This window comes from Silurus meridionalis, chromosome 13 (genome assembly GCF_014805685.1).
Source record: "Silurus meridionalis isolate SWU-2019-XX chromosome 13, ASM1480568v1, whole genome shotgun sequence".
In the NCBI taxonomy this organism is placed as follows: Eukaryota; Metazoa; Chordata; class Actinopteri; order Siluriformes; family Siluridae; genus Silurus; species Silurus meridionalis.
Genome location: NC_060896.1, coordinates 13,401,332 through 13,423,168, shown reverse-complemented (window position 1 = coordinate 13,423,168; position 21,837 = coordinate 13,401,332).

The following is a 21,837-nucleotide window of genomic DNA, read 5'->3' as shown; positions in this document are numbered from 1 at the left end:
CTTCCTCTATTGCTTTCTGCAATATTGATGACGGCAGAGAGAGTAATCCGACCCAGTGTCATGCAGTGTCATGATATTGACTTTCACAAACAAGAGACTTTCTTCTTCGCCAATAATAATTACCATCTTGGACTGTAATTATTCACTTCTTTTAAATAATTCAAGAGTAAGCTGAATACCACATTGATGTCCTTTGTGATGTGTGTATGCGTGTGTGAGACACGCACGTCATGGCACGATTGCGTGCATGGTCACGGGAAACACTTCGTTTTCTGAACCTGTGCGTTTACACTCCGCCATATAAGTTTGCTCTAAATCAAGGGTGCAGCCCACAGAATTATAGCATATCCATACCTACAATTAAGAAGCATGGACAAATGCGTGGAGTTAATTTTCTGGTTGTGTATATTGGAATGAACGTTTAATCGATAAAATCTTTAGTTGAAAATACTATTCACCAACTGCCTTAGGGATAATAAATAATTTTACACATTTGAAATTTCAGATTTTGGTTGGACATCCTAATAATCACAAGTGCGCTTAAACTTCACGCGATGCAGAAATATTTCGAAACCTACAAGACATGCCTTCTTTAAATACTTTAGGAGAAAACGGATAAAAGCTTTTCCCTTCTTTACATTTCTTTTATTCTATTTACATTACTGCCGTTTTTTAGTTTACCATTTTTATTCATCATCCATCATCCGAAGGTGAGAGAAGCTTCCCACAGGCTGAGCTCTGGGTGAAGGGGATCTATCAGGTGGAGACACTAATGAGTCCTGCCGCTGATAGACACTAAAGAAAAGTATATTCCACAATCACAAACAAACAGTCTAACCAAGGGGGAGAGGATTACTGTACTGACTGAGAAGTGTACTAAATCATTGTAAAGGCTATAATAATAATAATAATAATAATAATAATAATAATAATAATAATAATAACACAACAATAATAGATATTCACAAAAAGGACGCAATATGGTAACGGTTTCCAAACTCCTGAATAAAAAAGCACATTTTAAATATTTGTTTTAAAATAAACCATTTGCACACTAGACTGCAACATGGCACAAAAGGTTAAATACATATTAATATAAATAAAAAATAAATAAACAAAGAAATAAATAAATAAGTAATCGGATTGGTCAGAAAGTGTTTTACAACAGTGGTCCGGGTAAAAGCTAAATCACAGGTAAATTTTAACATACTAGTTTAAATTTGTTAGCTATTATTATTATTATTATTATTATTATTATTATTATTATTATTATTACTACTACTACTACTACTACTACTACTAATAATAATAATAATAATTCAATTTAATTAAATACAATTCGGTTTTATTTGTGTTACGCTTTTAACAATGGACATCTTCAGGCAGCTTAACAGAGATGATGGTTATAAAGAGTAAGCCAGTGGCGACATCGGCAAGGAAAAACCCTCTGAGATGGAATGAAGAAGAAACCTTGTGAGGAAACAAAACCCATTATAGTATTATCATGTATTCATCAATTTATTCTTTTTTATTAATAGTAGTAGTTGTAGAAGTAGTAGTAATGTTACATTTATACGTTATGTTTTTTTTGTAAGAATATCCACATTAGCGCTTTGATTCATTAGCTAGTTTTTCCTACTCTGCCATACTCCTGATGTACGATAAATCTCATGAATGCATTTGTTTAACAGAACTGATCTGGAGTAAAATCTGAAAAAATACTGAAGAATCAGGGATTAATACGATTCATAAACTAAAAAATGACGTCTTTATCTAATGCAATTGTCGAAAACAAATAACCGTGTCGACCCCGTAAAACTGTGAACCAGATACATTTCTTTTCTAGTGGTCCAGCGCCTATTGATTGACCCGCGCTGCAGTCGCTCCGCCTCTTCTGGTTTCCTTCTTTTCACCTGAAAATAGTGTTTCGATTAGACCCTTTATTAAGGAAAGATTGCTCCAAAAGGACCAGCGTGTCCTGAACATTAAACGGTGACCTTTTAATTACTGGACATTGACAAAAATGTGCTGGTTAAAGCCCCATCTCTTGCTGTCAGTGTGCCCTTGTGCACTAACCCTGTTTACACTGGTAAAATGAGACAGCTAGAGAACTACAGCATGTGCTCTACAAACGTGACTGTAAGTGGAGATACAATACAATTCACCCAATCAGGTGCGAGTTACAAGACAAATTAATGACGAAATTTACTTGTGATCTAACAGTAATCTAACAATCAAAATACACAATTTATATGTATATATGTATATATTTGTTTCTATTTTAGCTAAACAGAATTACATTTACATAGGAGAGTCACTGGCTTGGTTTTGTGAGTAGTGATGAGCCTAATTTTACATCAAGCCAGAAAATAGAGTCACATGGAACAGATTTGTGGGTTTTCCTGACAAGGGGTCATGATGATGTAAGTTTAATGGAAGTGCAAATAAGCAGGCAATAGATCTTTTTCTTGAATATTTGGTTAGCTGCAAAACTGTATTTACACACACACACACACACACACACACACACACACACACACACACACACACACACACACAAACAATAATGTAATCTTTTAAAGCATTTTTCAATAATAAATATAAAAACAATACTAAAATTTTTCCAGATTTATATATTTATGTTAAACCTATACTGATGTGTAATTTATTAAAGAATGTTATGACTTGTTACACCTGCTGACACATGGAAAAAGGTCACCTATTTAAACCAGTCCAGCACAATGAATTTTATCCAAGATCAAACCTTAAGGGAGGACTTTGCCCAGAATGGTTAATGGTGCTAATAAGAATGGAGCACAGACATTAACATTATGTAAATCATACCCAGTCTCCATTCTTAGCACCAGCATTGAGGACAGTTCCTGCCAGCACCTGATGCATGAATGGGGAGCTATTCAGACACAAAGTTGGGAGGTCATTCTGTGTCTTATGCTAACCTTTTACAAGAAAGAGGGAAAGAAAAATCCATTTAGTGGCCCTACATTAATCACCGGCTGCATATTAAAAGTGTGATAATCACCTGAACACTCCATTAAAATAAAAGTGGCAGCCCCGGGGAAATCTCACCTTACACTTTAATTGTTTTGAGGCTTTGATCAGCTTTTTAATTCAAGATTAATTTATGCATTTTTAAATAACTCTACATATGATTAATAAGCTTGAAAATTAAAAGTAGTCTGAAGCAATTATAACAAGTGGTTGGTCATCACCTCATTAGACGGTGTTGGGAAGTTGCAATATGTGTGCATCTAGAGAGAAAAAAAGCATGAGCGAGAGAGACAAAGAGGCAGGGAGAGAGAGAAAGAGAGAGACAGAGAGAGAAAGAGTGAGAATGAGAATGAGACAGAGCAGTGGCAGCTTCTTTCAGAGTTGTAAACATTTTAGATTCTGTTTAAATAGTAATTACCTGTTTGAAGGGATTAGGCTTTAAAAATCTTATTGTTATCTGGTCACCATTTCAGAGGTGAGCAATCATAGACTATAGCTCAATACCACATATAGCATTGTAAAGCTATATATGTGCACCTAGTGGTTGAAGATGAGGACTGTAAAAAGTAGGAAAAATAAGCGTTTTGGGACAAAGGATTTGTGATGTGTTGTTGGGCTGAAAATTGTGCTAAAACCTGTAAATACATAAGGTTAATGATATTAACACTTTGTGTGCACCTATTGTATTAAACCTTGTTCACCAATGGTGAGTCTGTTAGTCTACATTGGGACCCTAATCCCAAAATATATTTTTCTCTACTATGGGTCACTTAAAAAATTCACTAGTATCCTATAGCAACTGTAGTAGCATCTCAACTTTATTTTTAATGTTGTTCTGTAGTCCCCATTAAATGTGATATGCGATCCAGAGCTGATGCTGAGAAATAAAAACATTCACTCTTACACCTTATACACCTATTTAATGATCAGTTTGGGCAGCCATTAGGTCATTACATCCAGTTCTTGTTAATACATATGCTGTTTCCTGCCACATCTCAAGTCTAATGCATACATTTTCTCTTAGTTGCCTAAATACTTTTTTTTTTTTTACATTCCTCATGTTGTATGATTAGATGAGTGTACCTTACTGTTGCATTAAGATGATTATGAGAAAGCCTCGGATAGAAATCTCCATATGGGTTCAAACAATTTCCCTTTAAAATAATGCCGGATATTGTGAATCCAGTGTGCCATATTGAATGTGGTGAGATTCAGTTAAATGGTACTGTATGTGAGACATACTGTATGTGAATGTAGCAGAGGGTAAAAAAATGAACAGAAGTGATCAGCAGACTGAACATGGTAGCTAAGAAGGTCAGTGTAATAATGAGGACTTTACAGATTTACATACTAATAGTCTTATTCCCAAGAAAGGAAAACTTTGACCACTCTGTCTGCTGGCGATGGGCAATTTCAGGTCTGCAGCACTAGATCTATCATTTTGGGAATGATGTCTCTTTTTAAGTAATAGTGTCACTGAGTAGTCAGTTCTTCCGATTGCAAACATTCCCTCAAGGTCAGACAAGAGACTGAAGGTTCCAGAACTTCATCTAACAAGATGGACGTCTCAAAGCGAGCTCTTTACACACAGGACCCTTCAATGTGAATGTGTGCATGTGTAAAGGAAACAGTGGTGTAGTGGATATTAGTAAGTCCTCTTGAGGGCTGTAAAGAACAAGTGTGCTGAGTTTAAGCAGGAGATTCTCCAACCTGCTAATGTGTAAACGAGACATCACTCCTCTCCTGGCCTGATGTTTATCTGCCTCATAAAAGCCTGCCCCCTGGGTCTCATGTGCAGACACACACACACACACACACACACACACACACACACACACACACACACAAGCACAAACACCAATTACACTACTGCAAAGCTCAGTGTTCTTAATGTGTGTGCGTGTGTAAGACAGAAGAGCAGGAATGAAGGTCACCATGGTAAAAAGGTCGCCGTAGTGTGTGTTCTAATGACATCAGAGTAAGAGAGAAGTGCGAAACGAGAGGGAGTGCTGTTACTGCGTTTGATTATGGAGGGCACAGGGACCCTTTTGTCACAGGCAGGGGCTCATCTGCCACTGTAGGCTTCTGCTCTCATGAGGTATGCTGGGAACAAAAGTGCTAAAAGGCAGTGTGACAGTGAGGGCAGGGTGAGGAAGAAGGAGGCCTGCCGCATACAACCGCTGATGTCAATCATTCTTCAGCAACAATTACACACAGTTCACACACACACACACACACACACACACACACACACACACACATACATACACACACACACACACACACACACACACACACACACACACACACACACATTCAAACACAATGTCTGACTGCTTCTGTATATCAGGATCTAAATACTACATATTACTATGTTTCCTAATTCAGAAAGATACTCATAATATTCAAATTAAACTAAATCCTTAAGTTCAGCTCAAAATTTACTTAAATATAGCCAAGCTTCACCAGCACATGCTCCTCTCGTAAATAATAATACTTATTTCTAAAGCTTAAATCTACAAGAACACAAATTTTGGCCTAAGATAGAGACTCCTTATGATGTATTCATAGAGTTCATGTGAGAGAATAACATTGAGGAGAAGACTCCATCAGCTCAGCATGTCAGCCAATAGTGCCAATCACCGGATGAGCATCAGCCAGTGATAATGGGAATTATAGTAATGAAAACCAGTGTCTGGGCTCATGCTTCGCCCGGGGCATTTTCCATACTATAGCAGGGCATTACCATAAAGATGCGAAGTGCTTGTTTTGCAGGGTCTATCGGAGGAGCAGTCCGCTAAGATAATAACTATTAGTAAAGGACAGTGCTTTTGTGGGATTCCAGCTGTGGAGGCTGCTAAATTTCCATACAGATGGATGTGCACCAGAGGGGTGATATGTATGCAGAAAGAGGCATTTGGGTGAGGTGACGCCATCAGCGATCCTGACCAAGAGTCCCGGTCATGACCTCCTTGTCTTTTCTTCCTCTGTGTCAGTTTGCCTTGCAGGAAAAAGTAACAAACGCCTGGTGTCCAGAGACTGAACAGACAAATAGAGTGACCATGAGCTGGGTTTCATAACCTGGGTGTAAATTTGCTTTGATTATGCACCAAAAATTTCAAATGAAGACCTAATAATAACCACTGTGTAGGTATATTTTGTATCCTCTTTTCAACCACATAATGGACACGGACACAGACACAGCATACATACACACTTAAGTGTTTGGAAGCATGTGGGCTGGCTAAAAAAACCTGTCAGATGATGCAGAATCATGAGAAATTGATGCAAAGACTTTTGGCCAAAATGACATGGAACTGTTTTTTTTGTGTTTCTAAAACACCATTTCACAAATATCACTTTGAATAAGATGCCAGTGCATCAAACATTATACTTGAAACATTTTCTCCTCAAACAGCAAGTTGTTGAATGGCTGGTTTGTAGTGACCTGCAGAAAGCTAAACAGTTTACTTTGTAATCATATATCAGCTGTTAAAATTCCATATAAGGCAATTACACACATTTTATAGATGACAATGGACAGTTTTAATATGTTTTAAATGACCTAATAAAAACAGTTGCTATCTAACCAAATAAATACAAACTTAATTAATCAGTGATTATTTCAGCTATAACAATATGAGTTTACAGTTTAAATACCATGAATGATATACCTCAGGTGATAAGGCCAAAGAGACTTAAGTGTATCATTCTAATGACATTTCTTTTTTTTATGAATTCTGAATATTAAATTTTTTGTAGAAAAGTCAAATTCTATAGTACATGTTTCAAATATAAAATACAGTTTTATACTTTGTACATTTTTGCATATGTATAAAATTAGTGTATTGGTGTATTTTAGTGAAATTGCAATGTAATCTTAAAGTAAAGCTCTTTCTTTTTATTTTCTAATCTTCGGATTGGGATATGTGCAAAAAAAATTTCAATTATACATTTCAAAACTATATATATATATATATATATATATATATAGTACAAATTTGGATGTTATTTTCAGGCTCCCAGAAATGTATTAGTAATTCTTTGGTTTAATAGGGCTGCTGTCCAGGGTACTGAGATGATTCTAAAAGGTCCCAAGTGCAAGTAGCTGCAGCTGTAGTGTGTCTGCATGTGTGTGCGCGTGTGAGTGTGTGTGTGTGTGTGTGTGTGTGTGTGTGTGTGTGTGTGTGTGTGTGTTTGTGTGTGTGTTTGTACGTGTGTGTTTCAGACATTTCCATCATGCCACAAAAATAAGTTAAAGAGTGTGTTGCAAACTCCAATCCACAAAACCTTTTTTAACATATTGCTCACTTTCTGTGTTTAGATATAGATTGTACATACACAAATAAATGAACTAATCTTCTCTGTAAAGGTCACTGTGTGATCCCAGAGGTCTTATAAGTGTTCAGTACAAGTTCAACACAATACATAATCCAGACTGAAATAGGTGTCACTAGATATTGATCTAATATTGCATATTGTATGCATGCATTTGTGTATGACCCATATTTCGTATGACCATGACAGCTAATATCTGAGAAAGGAGAGGGTATGAGAATTTAAGGCTAAGGATTAAACCTGTTTGCATTTTGATGAATTATGCATGTGAGGGTTACACTAATAATAGCTGTGGAGGAGAAGGGCACTGGGTCTCCAGTGAGAAGGCAAAAGGCTTGCTTAAGGCTACCAGTTTGTGTAAATATGACCAGCAGGATGTAAACAGCATCTGCAACACACACACACACACACACACACACACACACACACACACACACACACACACACAAACTCACACACATATAAGCCAGGTGATGAGAGCACAAAGGCGCCATTAACATGATGGGATTCAGACTAATGACACTGCAAACATTCTCTAGTGTAGTCCTATCGCCCTGAAGTGAGAGCTCCTGTAAGAGTGATTTTGTTTATATTAGCACTCCCACCGCAGCACATTTGTGCAGCAGGACATTAATATCATCATGCTATACAAGTCTCATTATTATTCTTAAATCTACAGAAGAATAGGAAAGAGTCACTAATACTATACTCCTGAAGCATTTGACAGTAAGTCAGCAAAAGCATGAGAAGCATACACCCTATAAAGACTTGATAAAAAAAAATTACATTTTAAAATGACCTTTAACCGTTAAAAAGTTACATTTTTTAAGCCTTTTTTATGTCCTTAGATGTAGTACCCTCAAACCAACAACAACAATTACACACAGTAGCACGCACACACACACACACACACACACACACACACACATTCAAATACAATATCTGACTGCTTCTGTATATCAGGATCTAAATGCTACATATTACAATGTTTCCTAATTCAGAAAAATACTTATATTATTTAAATTAAACTGAATCCTTAAATTCAGCTCAAAATTTACTTAAATATAGCCAAGCTTTATGTCCTTAGATGTAGTACCCACAAACCAGGAAAATTACCTATACACTAAGAATATCTGATTTGTATTGCAGTGCTTTGAGTTATAATTACATTGTAGATGATGCATTGTTTTGGCAGTTTGGACCTCTCATTGTCCTTATGCAACAGAGGGTATATTTACATTGAGATCAGTGGGGAAAACAGAGGAACAGATGCACAGAGGGTAGACTATTAAACATGTCATTGTTTATACTGTAAACTGGTTCACTATTATGCCACATAGTAGGACAACTAATGTGTGTGGGGTAGTGGTATCTCAGTGACTAAGTTATTGAAATTCAGATTGGGAGGTTGTAAGCTCAAATCTCAGCACCACCAAGATATGACTTTTGACCCTTGATTAAGACCCTCAACCCTTAACTGCTCAGTTGTATAAAACAATTTTACACTGTAAACTTTTATAAGGGCATCTGTCAAATGCTCTTGTAAATATAAATGTAAAGTAATAGTTTGAAAGGTGGTGACAGTTATAAAGGCTCACTTATGCGAGATGCAATATTTTACTAGTCCTTGCTACCACTTATTGTTGTATGGAAGTCTAATGGAAGTCATACTAACAGAAAAAGATTTTTAATTATAATAAATTCTCAACCAATAACCAGTTGAGCACAAGTCTATATGAACTGCCACTTGGCAAGAAAATTAGAAATCAGGATTTTTTTAAATAGTTAAAAAAGAAGCGAGAGCAATGGAGGGGCCAGGGATAACAGCAACAATTATCTTTTTGAAGAAACATTGAAAATAAATAGCATTGGTTGTCATACAGGCTTCTGCTACTTTTCTGCTACTGGGAATTAGCTAGCGGGTTAAATATGTTTTAGCTAGTGGCCAAACATTTTGAAATATTTTGTTCAATAGTTATCACCAGTTATTTCAAATATCTAATACTGTGTAAATAGTTGTTATAAAGTACACTTAAGCAGCAGAAAACCTCTTAATCATTGCTATCCATTTAACACTGTCATTTTTTTTCAGAGGATCAAAATACATAATAGTACATTATAAGTCTGATGAAGAAAAACTGTATTTTCTCTTCTGACCTATTTTATTGACAAAATATTTGAGCTCTATCATTTAGTGAATGTTTTCCCAACATACTGTGTAAAAGTCCCAAGGAAATCAGTAGTTTCTGTTATCCCCAGACCAGCTCATATAGCACCAACAACTCTGCCATTAAGACCATTAAGACCATTATTCTGATAAGTAAAACACTAACTAAAGCTCTTGACCTGTATTGACATGATTTTTTTGCATTGCTCTGCTGCATGATTGGCTGATGAGAGACTGCAGGAACATTTGTTACATGAAGGTGTTTCTATTAAAGTGGCAGATGTGTGTCTGTAAATATGGAGCAACTGTGACTCTCATCATCTCATACTTTTAAGTGAAACCATATAATAATCACTGTAACCATGTCCAAATTTAAACCAATACATGCACAGAGAATTGTCTTGGGATGATTTCTAGGAGGAGATTTGAATATAATTAATGCTGCATGCCAATAGCACAGGGGTTGTGCCACATGCTGATAAGTTATACCAATTCCTTTAATCCAGGTGACTGAGTCGTATGACGGAAAGGCGCCCTAAAACACAGTTCAATATGTTGTAGCAAAATAAGGAAAGAAGTCGGCCGTGACAGCAATCACATTGGTGTTGCATACAAAAATAGCCTGGGAGCTGCTCTCACAACAACAACTACAATGTGCAGGCAATTCTGTAAAGAAAAAAACAAAAAAACCAACAAGGGCAAAAAGTGCAAGCGATCAAGCCTCACGTAGAATCTAATTGAGACTTAGAGAAACAGCCTTTGGCTGCTTTGCCTTCATTGCTGCTACCTGCCATAATGCACTGGGCCATTTAAATTAACTCAGGAGTGACTTGTTGTAATCAGACTCTTCTTTTTTTGACGAGGGGAAGGCAGTGGCCATTCAGATGAGCAGTGTATCATTACCCAGAATCTGAACCCCTCCTCTTCATAAGTGCAGTGCCGCAGGCTAGTCAGCCTAGCGTGAGTCTCCATCTACTGAGCCAGGCAATCTGGCCAGCAGACATGCATGTATTCATAATGGCAGCAGCCTTAGATGTAGTAAAGTGTGTGTGTTTGAGAGAACGAGAAAGAATGAGAGAGAGAGAGAGAGAGAGAGAGAGAGAGAGAGAGAGAGAGAGAGAGAGAGAGAGAGAGAGAAGGAAAGTGAAAGGAGTGAGAAATAAGCTCTGTTGGAGGACACTAAGACTCATCTTTCCCAAATACTGCAGACAGAACATCACATCACGGTCACACACAGTGACTGGTAACTATAGATGTAATGATTATGTCCCAATTAGAGGTAGAACAGAAAAGAGACTGATCAGTAATTACCAGGGAGAAAATTAAATAGGCTTTTTACGTGTCAGGGATGTGTTTTTTTGCCTATTGACATTAGGTCAGAGAGTGTAACAGAGTGAACTGGTGATCCACATAAGAGTGCTGCAAGAATAAAAACAACAAGAAACAAATATGCCTCTTTTACATTTCCTCTTTCTTCCATAATAGATGCAGCCCAACCAGTGGAAACTTCTTTCTTCCCCATATTTTTTCTTATGCTCAGTGGCTCCATTCCAGGGCAAGGAGTAAAGTCTGAACAGGATTACTGAAGAAAGCTATTTAGTGGGATTTAGTGGCTTTCTGCTCTCTATGGAACCGAGAGTTTTAATTCAGTCCAGGCCCCTATTAGAGCCCTGGTCAGCTGAATATAGATGCTGAAATAGGTGTTCTCTAGCCAGCGGGGGGAGAGAGAGCGGAGATGGGGAGGCAGAAAGGAGGTGGAGTTTGAGTGATGCCTCTGTCGTGTGAGTAATGAAAAGTTCAGTGAGGTTAGGCCATTACAACTGCAACTGCTTAATTATTAATTACACACTTCTAGAAGGGTAAGGACACTTTTAGTCTTAGGAGTGCATGTTAACCCTGCACTTAACCCCCAAACACACATGCACAACCCAACATTTTGATTAGAGTAAAAAGGGTTCAGGGAAAACTGAAAGATGGAAAATTTTTTGGGTTACAGTGGCAACGAGCATGCACACTTCATCAGATCATATTAGCTTGACTTAGTAATTACACGTGGAGACACAGAACCACACTTGGCTCATACACTTACTGACTGTAAGCAATTAAAATATTATTCATTACCTTTTAAATACAACACTGGCTCTGAGATCCCATTAAATTTGTGATAATTGAGTGTGTTTAATTATCAGCTGTGGTAGGCAGATAGTTTGGTTGAAAGTAAAAGGCAGAGAGAGAGAGAGAGAGAGAGAGAGAGAGAGAGAGAGAGAGAGAGAGAGAGAGAGAGAGAGAGAGAGAGAGAGAGAGAGAGAGAGAGAGAGAGAGAGAGAAGGAAAGTGAAAGGGAGTGAGAAATAAGCTCTGTTGGAGGACACTAAGACTCATCTTTCCCAAATACTGCAGACAGAACATCACATCACGGTCACACACAGTGACTGGTAACTATAGATGTAATGATTATGTCCCAATTAGAGGTAGAACAGAAAAGAGACTGATCAGTAATTACCAGGGAGAAAATTAAATAGGCTTTTTACGTGTCAGGGATGTGTTTTTTTGCCTATTGACATTAGGTCAGAGAGTGTAACAGAGTGAACTGGTGATCCACATAAGAGTGCTGCAAGAATAAAAACAACAAGAAACAAATATGCCTCTTTTACATTTCCTCTTTCTTCCATAATAGATGCAGCCCAACCAGTGGAAACTTCTTTCTTCCCCATATTTTTTTCTTATGCTCAGTGGCTCCATTCCAGGGGCAAGGAGTAAAGTCTGAACAGGATTACTGAAGAAAGCTATTTAGTGGGATTTAGTGGCTTTCTGCTCTCTATGGAACCGAGAGTTTTAATTCAGTCCAGGCCCCTATTAGAGCCCTGGTCAGCTGAATATAGATGCTGAAATAGGTGTTCTCTAGCCAGCGGGGGGAGAGAGAGCGGAGATGGGGAGGCAGAAAGGAGGTGGAGTTTGAGTGATGCCTCTGTCGTGTGAGTAATGAAAAGTTCAGTGAGGTTAGGCCATTACAACTGCAACTGCTTAATTATTAATTACACACTTCTAGAAGGGTAAGGACACTTTTAGTCTTAGGAGTGCATGTTAACCCTGCACTTAACCCCCAAACACACATGCACAACCCAACATTTTGATTAGAGTAAAAAGGGTTCAGGGAAAACTGAAAGATGGAAAATTTTTTGGGTTACAGTGGCAACGAGCATGCACACTTCATCAGATCATATTAGCTTGACTTAGTAATTACACGTGGAGACACAGAACCACACTTGGCTCATACACTTACTGACTGTAAGCAATTAAAATATTATTCATTACCTTTTAAATACAACACTGGCTCTGAGATCCCATTAAATTTGTGATAATTGAGTGTGTTTAATTATCAGCTGTGGTAGGCAGATAGTTTGGTTGAAAGTAAAAGGCAGAGAGAGAGAGAGAGAGAGAGAGAGAGAGAGAGAGAGAGAGAGAGAGAGAGAGAGAGAGAGAGAGAGAGAGAGAGAGAGAGAGAGAGAGAGAGAGAGAGAGAGAGAGAGAGAGAGAGAGAGAGAGAGAGAAAGTGAGTGTGAGAGTGGTGACCTACTTAGTGTCAGAAACGTTGTTTTAAAAATGACCTTGCTCTGGAAGCTAGGCTCAGAATAACTCTTCTCTCAGACACCCAGGACATTTGATAATAATGTTCAGATACAAAATCTCTCCTTTCCCATTTCACTGCCTGAGTTAAGATATAGGCTTTCTTATTATATGTCCTTTGCTGTATCTGTTTCACAATGACCAAAGTTTCTTTAACAAGCTAAAGTCTAATTTGAATTGCACCTTCAATGTAAATAGGCCTTACATAATTAGGGTTAATCTGTCAATCTGTACACAATATGCTGCCTAAAAGGTCAGCGCTAGTATGGCGAACTTTACCCATCCATACCCAGCCTCGTGCTGTCCTATCTGGTGTTCAGGCTGTGAGCGAGGACCATGGCAGTCTGGTATTACAGAGCAAGCCTGAGCGGCAGCAGCCTGCGCCTCCACCGTGCTTCATTAGGAAACAAAATATAAGCTTTCCACTCCATTACCAATGACTTTAGGAGCTACAGCACATAAGACGGCGACTCACCTCATCAACAATGCATTGCAATAACTGCACAGACTTGAACAGCCTACAAGGAGAGAGAGCAAAACCGAGACGGAGAGAGAGAGAGAGGTGGTGGTGGGGGCATGGAGGAGACCGTAGAGGAGGAAGAAAACAGCATTAGCCTACATACGATGTCTTTACAGTGGTGCGGTGAGGGAAAAAAAACATTAATGCAATAAAATGTGCCCAGATTAATCAAACGCATCAAACTCTTATGAAAATATCACAGGGGTAGAAATGTTCTATTACATCTAATGGTGTCTAATCTAATACAGGCAGTTAAGGGCTTGGGTATTTCTTCATTGTGAAATGCAATTTGGGAAATTTAAAGGGAACCGCTGAAGCGTGGGCCTCACACTGCCGTCAGGAACACAGGGAGCCGTGATATTTTCTTTTTGCTCAACCCCCCCTTTTTTTCCTCTCCGCCTTTCCTTCCAACTCATAAAAGATTACCATTAAAGATCCCTGGATGGAGTGAGACAGAAAAGCAGAATAAAGCGCAAGAGAGGAAACGGCGAATATGTAATTAGCATGTCATAATCAAAACGACTCATTCGGACACATTATGATCACTGGTAGGAAATTACAGCATGGCTGGTGGCAATCTGTGGGCATGTGTTAACACCATTTCCATAATGAAAATACACCACTGTTAATAGACCGCGCCTTGATTTGGAAAGGGAATGCGGAGAGCCGTGCACTTTTACTAGCTTTTAGGTCCAAGCAGAACTGCAAGGTTGGAAGAGCACATGTATACTCAATCCATTCTGCAAATGTTGTTTTTCTGATTCTACAGTCAGAACTGTGACTTTTCTTTACAGAGGCAATAACTACTATTTTCCATGCCACTTTTCTCTAAAGAGACTCCATGCAATGATCTCATTTTCAATTAAAATCCCATTTAAATTGAAGTTGAGTCTAAAACCATATATATGAATTAACATATTTGGATGCTTGCCAAAGTGTAGGTTTATATATATATATATATATATATATATATATATATATATATATATATATATATATATATATATATATTTTTTTTTTTTTTTTTCTTTGCTTTAAACCATGATTTAGCTTCATCCATTTACTTCAGTGAGGCAATGATCGATGAGAAGCCTCTCATTATCTACACAATGCAAAACAATAAAGTCCATGAAAACATCACATTTTATCCAATTTAAAAGCTTTTCTTAATTCCCAAACAAACAATAATTTGCATACTCTAAGTTGGAATGGAAGCTGTTTGGCAATGTGACACGTACACAATGAGCCCCGAGTCATTTTTCCTGAGGCATGACAAAATGGTGTTGTGAAGCAACAAAATATATTAAATACAAAATACGGAAGAATTGGTATAATTTACACAACATCAGCGCAAACCCACGCAAGACTTTTTATTGCCACGTCTCTAATTTAGATTTGTTCTGTCGAAAGAAATGAACAAATACTATTCAGAATTTCATTACAATATGGGTCACAAACCAGCAACAAAAAGTAATTATTAAGTTTCATTCTAATCGCCTTCATGCAGCGGTGTATCATAATAAAATAGAATTGCTTTTGTGGAATTTTCTTTCTATTATATTTTATTCTATATGATATAATATTCAATCAAATGTATTAATTTTAATTTGTTATATCTTTTGTCAGTTTTAACTTTCACCTTACATTTTATGAAACAAAAGGTCTGATAAATTTACCCAGACAAGGTAAGTTACTTAAAATAATATTTACACTATACATACAAATCAGCAAACTTGTAGAAATCTGAATAATGTCTTTCACAGGTGCCCTTAGAATTATTTATTTAAACAGGTACATGTCAACGGTTAAGGAGGTTTCTATTAAGGAGGTTTCTCTTAAAAAAAAAATAAAAAATACTTACTCACCTCATTGCACTAGAGGGATAATATGAATAAAGAAACTTACAATAGATAATCCTTATCTATATTCTTACATAGTAATACATAGATACAATATATATTTATATATATTTGGCAATACTATGTGGTAGACAGTAGTAACCCCCTCCTTCTTATTACTAGTGCTTAGATGGGAACAAATATATAGTTAATTCACTTATACTTAAGTGACTAAAATAAGTGCAGATGTTCATACAAAGTCTCTGTACTAATAAAAAACAAAATAACCACCTGTATATTTCCTGAATTAATTTTAAAGCGAAAATGTAGATAGATTATGATTTATCTTGCCAACTAGTGTTGAACAAAGGTAGAGGCCTTAGACAGACATCAGTATCTATGTAGAATGCATATATATATATATATATATATATATATATATATATATATATATATATATATATATATATATATATATATAAAAACCCTGTTGAATCTTTCAGCTTCTCTGATGGGAAAAAAATGATATAAAATTTGTTTCCACCTATGATGTGAATAAACCAACAAAATCAAAAGTTCAAATACAAATGTTTTAAGAAAATAGGAAAGGAAAAAAAATGGGTAATGTGCAGATCCCTTAACTAATACTTGGTGAACAAGCAATCAGATTGGTATAGAGCACTTAATACCTTTTTTTGGATAGGGTCTACCAATTTGATCAAGCAATTTTATTCCACTCTTTTACATAAAAATGCTCCAGATCTATGAATCTGTACAGCATTATTCAATGTATCCAACAAGTTTGTAATAAGATTTAAAGCTTGGCTTTTGACTGGGACATTCAAAAAAGTTCTTGTTCTGAAGTCTGCTTTGTTGTATAGGTCAGTTTTCTAATCAATAATGACCAGCGCCAAATGAACAGAAGCACTGCCATTGCATGATGCTGCCACCGTTATGCTTCACTGTGGGTATAGAATTCTTTGAATGATAAGCAAAATATCTTTAAAAATCAAGCCCGAAATGTTCTACCTTTGGTATTGTCAGACCAAAACGTGTGTTAAATATGTTGGCTGGCAAAAATATCTTTCATAAATTATTCTTTCAATAATTTTGAATTTGATGTCCTACGCTTGGTAATGTCACCCTGGTGCCCTCTTTTCTCATTTTAATATTCTTTTGTGATCATCTCCTGATCAAAATCTTTTACAAAAAAATTGTTTAAATGTTTTTTTTGTACAGCATTCTATTTGTTATTCTCTGATTCTAGATGAAAATGTGAAAAAAGCTGACAAAATGGATGTGGCTTTGTTTTTATGCAGCCATTTTAACAAGAGGAGTGCAGACTTTTTATACTCAGTGTTTTTTAATGTAGTGGATTGTGCTGAACTGTTCAGTAAGAATAAATGAGATCTCCCTAGAGCAGGATGGCTATGTGTCCTTCAACATTGGAGTCCTGCTTTGTTTGGTGATTTCGGTGCTCTAACTACTGTGAACTTTTATAACTTTGTTTGATATTTCTTCTGGCTGTCCGTGCTCTGGGGTTCTATGCTCACAGCACAGAGTGAGACTTCCGGCAAATTCTCCCTCCTTCCAGTCATCCTACACGTCATTATCTGCTCATTTTGCAGGATCGTTCCGACAAAGCCACAATGCCATTATTGATTTGTCCTCTCAATTAAATAAGGCTTCGCTATTTCCCCTCTCTCTGTTAATACCTAGAGACCCCCCACCTGACACAACATCCATTCGGCTGCTAGCGAATGAATTATCAGTCGACATGGATAATGAATTTGTCCTGCATTGCAAAAATAACTATAATTGCCAAGCGCGTGCAGGAGGAAATGAGAAAATGATATTAACGTGTGTTTGCTAGGTGAATTATCCATTCGTTCTAGTTAATACGAACTGTCATTAAAAGCGGCAATAAACCCCCACACACATTGTGCATGCTTATTTATCTCAAAGGGAATTCAAAGTTGCATTTAGCACATTTTTGCCAATCTGATTACTTATCACATTACAATACTCTTGCATGTTAAAATTCAAATGGCATGCTTCCCAATGGGTGTTAATTTGCATATTTATCATCTAAGCTTCCTCAATAGGGTTGGGAAGTAATCAGGAAAAGTGTGTATTTCCTCTTGATCGCATCATTTTCCACATCAGTCATATCCTAGGAGCCCATTTAAAGTTTCTGGAAATTCAGTTTTACAGCATGAAAAAAAGTTAGGACTATGCAATCCCCTCTTGCTTCGTATGCACAAACATACACATGAATACAGTATATAATAATGTAAATGGAGTGAGAACTATAAAATAAAGCATGAATCAGCTTAAAAGAGGTGCTACAGTTAAAGTACCTTAAGAAACCTTAAGCACACTTCTGGGTGTTCAAAGTTTTTTAAATTGTCCAAATTGTCAAAAATAAACCTCAGGGCTTTCAGCACTGGTCTCCATGGAGATAAGCCTGGAGAGAAAGATAGCTGGAAAGAAGGGAAGCCTGTGTCTCTCTGAACACTTTTCCTTGTTGTTATCAAAATGACAATCCTGTGGGTGAAATGAAATCCAACTGAGTGGGCTCCACTAGCACAGAGGTTACCACTCCTCTCGTCTGCACAGGAATTATAGGCCGGCTGGATGCCTGCGGCACCCAGCTTTAGTCGTGACCCCACACACGGCCTCTCCCAACGGCAGACAAATTTTTAGCGCCACTACTTTTCAGGCCCCTTTAAAAAAAAAATCAGCCTTTGGCAATCACACACAAGAATCCAGTCATAGGGTCCGGTCATGGACCAGTCACTATCCTTAACTAGGAGCAATATTGAACATTTACTCTGTCAGAAGTTAATCTTTTGTAACAAGATTAAAAGATTTGAAGTCACGTGTTAAGTTTTTAGAGTGTTAGACAGCACCTTTGGTATTACAGTAATATTAAGCAGTGGACCTTGAGTGAAATATTTTATTTATACAATTAAGAATACAGTTTTTCAACCCGTTAACCCGTGAATCGACATCAAGATCTATTAATCCTGTAAACGTACAGGGTTCACTGTACCAACTACATCCTTTTTCTAATAATTAAGAATTCATAAGAGATTTTATTAGTTTCAAATGTCAAATAACATTTATTGCCATTTTAAAGACTAGTTCACCTACACAGATAATCTATTTGTAATCTATAAAATTTCAGTGCTTTAATAAACTTTGGGATACATATCCACAAGACTGAGAACTCATATAAAGTTTAATCACTACAAAACAGAAAAAACAGTTAGATTTTCAGCAGCTTGACTTGCCTCCCGCAGCCCTGCCTCTCCTGTATATACATATATGATATATAGTTAGTTTATGTAAAAGGTATCTTTCTCTTTCTAAACAGTTCTCCATATTTGTGCACGACATACTCCATCTAAACAATATTGGTATATGTATATAGGGAAAGCATGACAGATAACTCATCTCATATATATTCATAAAGTCATATCACACCATGTCGAACACGCTACTCTAAGAAAGAAAAAAATACCACAATGAGAAAGGAGGAAGAAAAAAGGCAACAAGAACAAGAGAACAATCAATCAGAAGGCAATTCGCTGGCGGCTGCATATGCATCAGATCATGTCTTATGTCTTCAAGGATTTTCAGAGCGAATCGTAAAACAAAACTCCATTACCTCCTGCCAGAACATGCAAATGAATCCCACCATGGGGTGAGAGGGAATTAAAGAGCCTTCTCTAATCAATGACAAGCCAAGATGAAACCATCCCATCCATTCTCCTTTCCTTCATCAACAAAGGAATGCTGCTCACCTCTTTGGCTACAGTTCTGCCACAGGGCGATGCTTACACACATGTACACACACTATCAGAGTGTACAAAGTAGTTACACCAGTCTGACCTGGCAAAATGGTAAAGATGGGGAGCAGAAGCTTCTGACTGCGACAACATGCTTCATACTGCCCTCTTTCCCTGTCGTCTTGCTCTATAATGGACTTGTTTCTGAATAGTGTCAGATATATTTGTGGATAGGTATGTTTGCATGGAGGGCAGGAAGATTGGTTGCAACACATACACATATATACACACACACACACACACACACACACACACACACACACACACACACACACACACAAACACACACAAACACACAGATGCACAAGGCTGTGTAAATGACAGCCTGGGCCTGAGGATGTGTGTTGGCTGCTTGCTCGGGCTCGAGTTCCTGCCTGCCTCTCCTCTCTGCTCCTCTCCTCTCCACCCGCCTCCTGCCGCCAGCCTGCTACAGCCTGCAGGTAAGGAGTCTGTGGCGCCATATGGAGCGAGGAAAATTAACAACGAGGAGAAAATCTCCACAGCAGCAGGAGGCCGCTACCCTCTCTCTCCTCTCTCCTCTCCCCCAAACAAAATTCAAAGATGTAGAGAGGGAAAGAGGGAGAGGATAGTGGGGGTGATAAAATTAATGGGGTTCAACACTTTAACACAACACCGCCGGCAATATTTGCACAGAATGGTAAGGGAAAAAAAGAAGGAGAGATTTCCCCTTACTGTTCGGTCATATTGTAGTATTATAAATCAGACCCTGGCTTAAGTATTTTACGCCCCTGTTTTATAAATGTACATTAACCCTATTTGCCCCTCCTTCCCTCAGGAAGATATTCCTGCACGAGGCTGGATCATGCTGAGGGAGATTCCATTGTCCCCGGTGTGTCCTCGCGTTCGATGCCATCATGAACGAGAGGTCCCCCACGGAGCCTCTCCTGGCCTGGGTCATTGATTACAAAGAGCCTCCTGGTTTTTGTCTGACAGATGTGAATCTGCGCTATTTAATTTGGAGCGTTCCCCTCAAAGGGACACCATTAGCCCCTCCAATAGAAGCACAAATAGGATTCCATTAACAACTAGTGTTTCAGTGGAGCCGGTAAATGTGTCGAAGAACTTCACGCCATGTTTCGGGAAGGGATGGGAAGGCCTTTTGCATAGGAAACGCATCAAGTGTGATCAGCAATAAAACATCCCCCCTGACCAAATGTGTCACTCGCTGACACTTGCAGAAGGCCCTGGGCTTAAATACTGTCTCTGCAACATGCCAGTGTCAAGCGTGTCCTTGTGTGCCATCAGAGGAGGGTGGGGTTAGTAGTTAAAATGTTAATAAGTGCAATACAGTTTTAATTTAACAGCCCTCTGCATTTCCAATCAGATCAGTGGCTGTGACTAAATGAGAAAAAGAAAATGCAAGTTGTAGTCCTTCTCTTTCTCTCTCTCTCTCTCTTTCTCTCTCTCTCTGACACAGCAGCAAAGACAAAAAGGTCGACAGTATACAAGTTCTTCTTTTTGTCTTTGATATTGTTCTGAACGCTATCACATTAAGGCTAGAAATAACTCTTGATCACCACATCAACACTACAGTTTTGTCATCAATAAAATATATTTCTTGCTAAATGCACTCTAAGCATAAACTGAATACAAAGTTACAGTGGAATTATGTTTCAAAAAGGATAAACAAGAGAACAGTAAGCAGATCATGAGCATAGATACAAAACAATTTCCTTCTGCAGTAAAACAATAAAGTAATGAATGACTAATTATTTTGTGGATAAATGATAAGCTGTGTTGTGTAATTCAGTGAGTAGGTGTGGCAGCTGATAAAGAGATGAAGAGCTTTTTATGGGACAAGAGAGACAGGATGAAGAGACCTGGACATGGAGAGTCTCTTCACTACATGCTTATCAGCAGTGAAGCCTGTCTCTGTGCAGTCACGCAATAAAACTGTGCATAAATTACTTTATGTAATCATACAATATAGATTAGCATGATAATAGCAGCATTAATAGATGCCGGGAAGCAGGGAGTGACAGCACTCAGACATGCCGGGGGCACACACACACACACACACACACACACACACACACACACACACACACACACACACAAGCACGCATAGGCACACACACTTCAACAGGGAATAGTCAGTCACACAGGCCTCAGTTCCATCAGCCTGACGATGACAAGGCCAAGAACGTCTGCTCATCGTTTGCCTTTAGGCTACAGAGCTACTTTACCACATCCAGCAGCCATAGGCCTCAGGAGAAGAGGTGGTAATGGGAGCTAGTCTACAAACATTGTTTATACATTTAGACAAGGGAGGAGGTATACTTCTTATGTATTCAATCATTTTATTGCACTCTAATCCTAAAACATACACAAACAATAAAGGAATACAAAAAAAGCTAATAATACACATAGCCACCACGACCTGGTGCTGTATTTCTTTGATAACAAATGTGCTATAATAAAACACTGACCTGACTCTAATTAAATATATATTAGCATGTCTAAT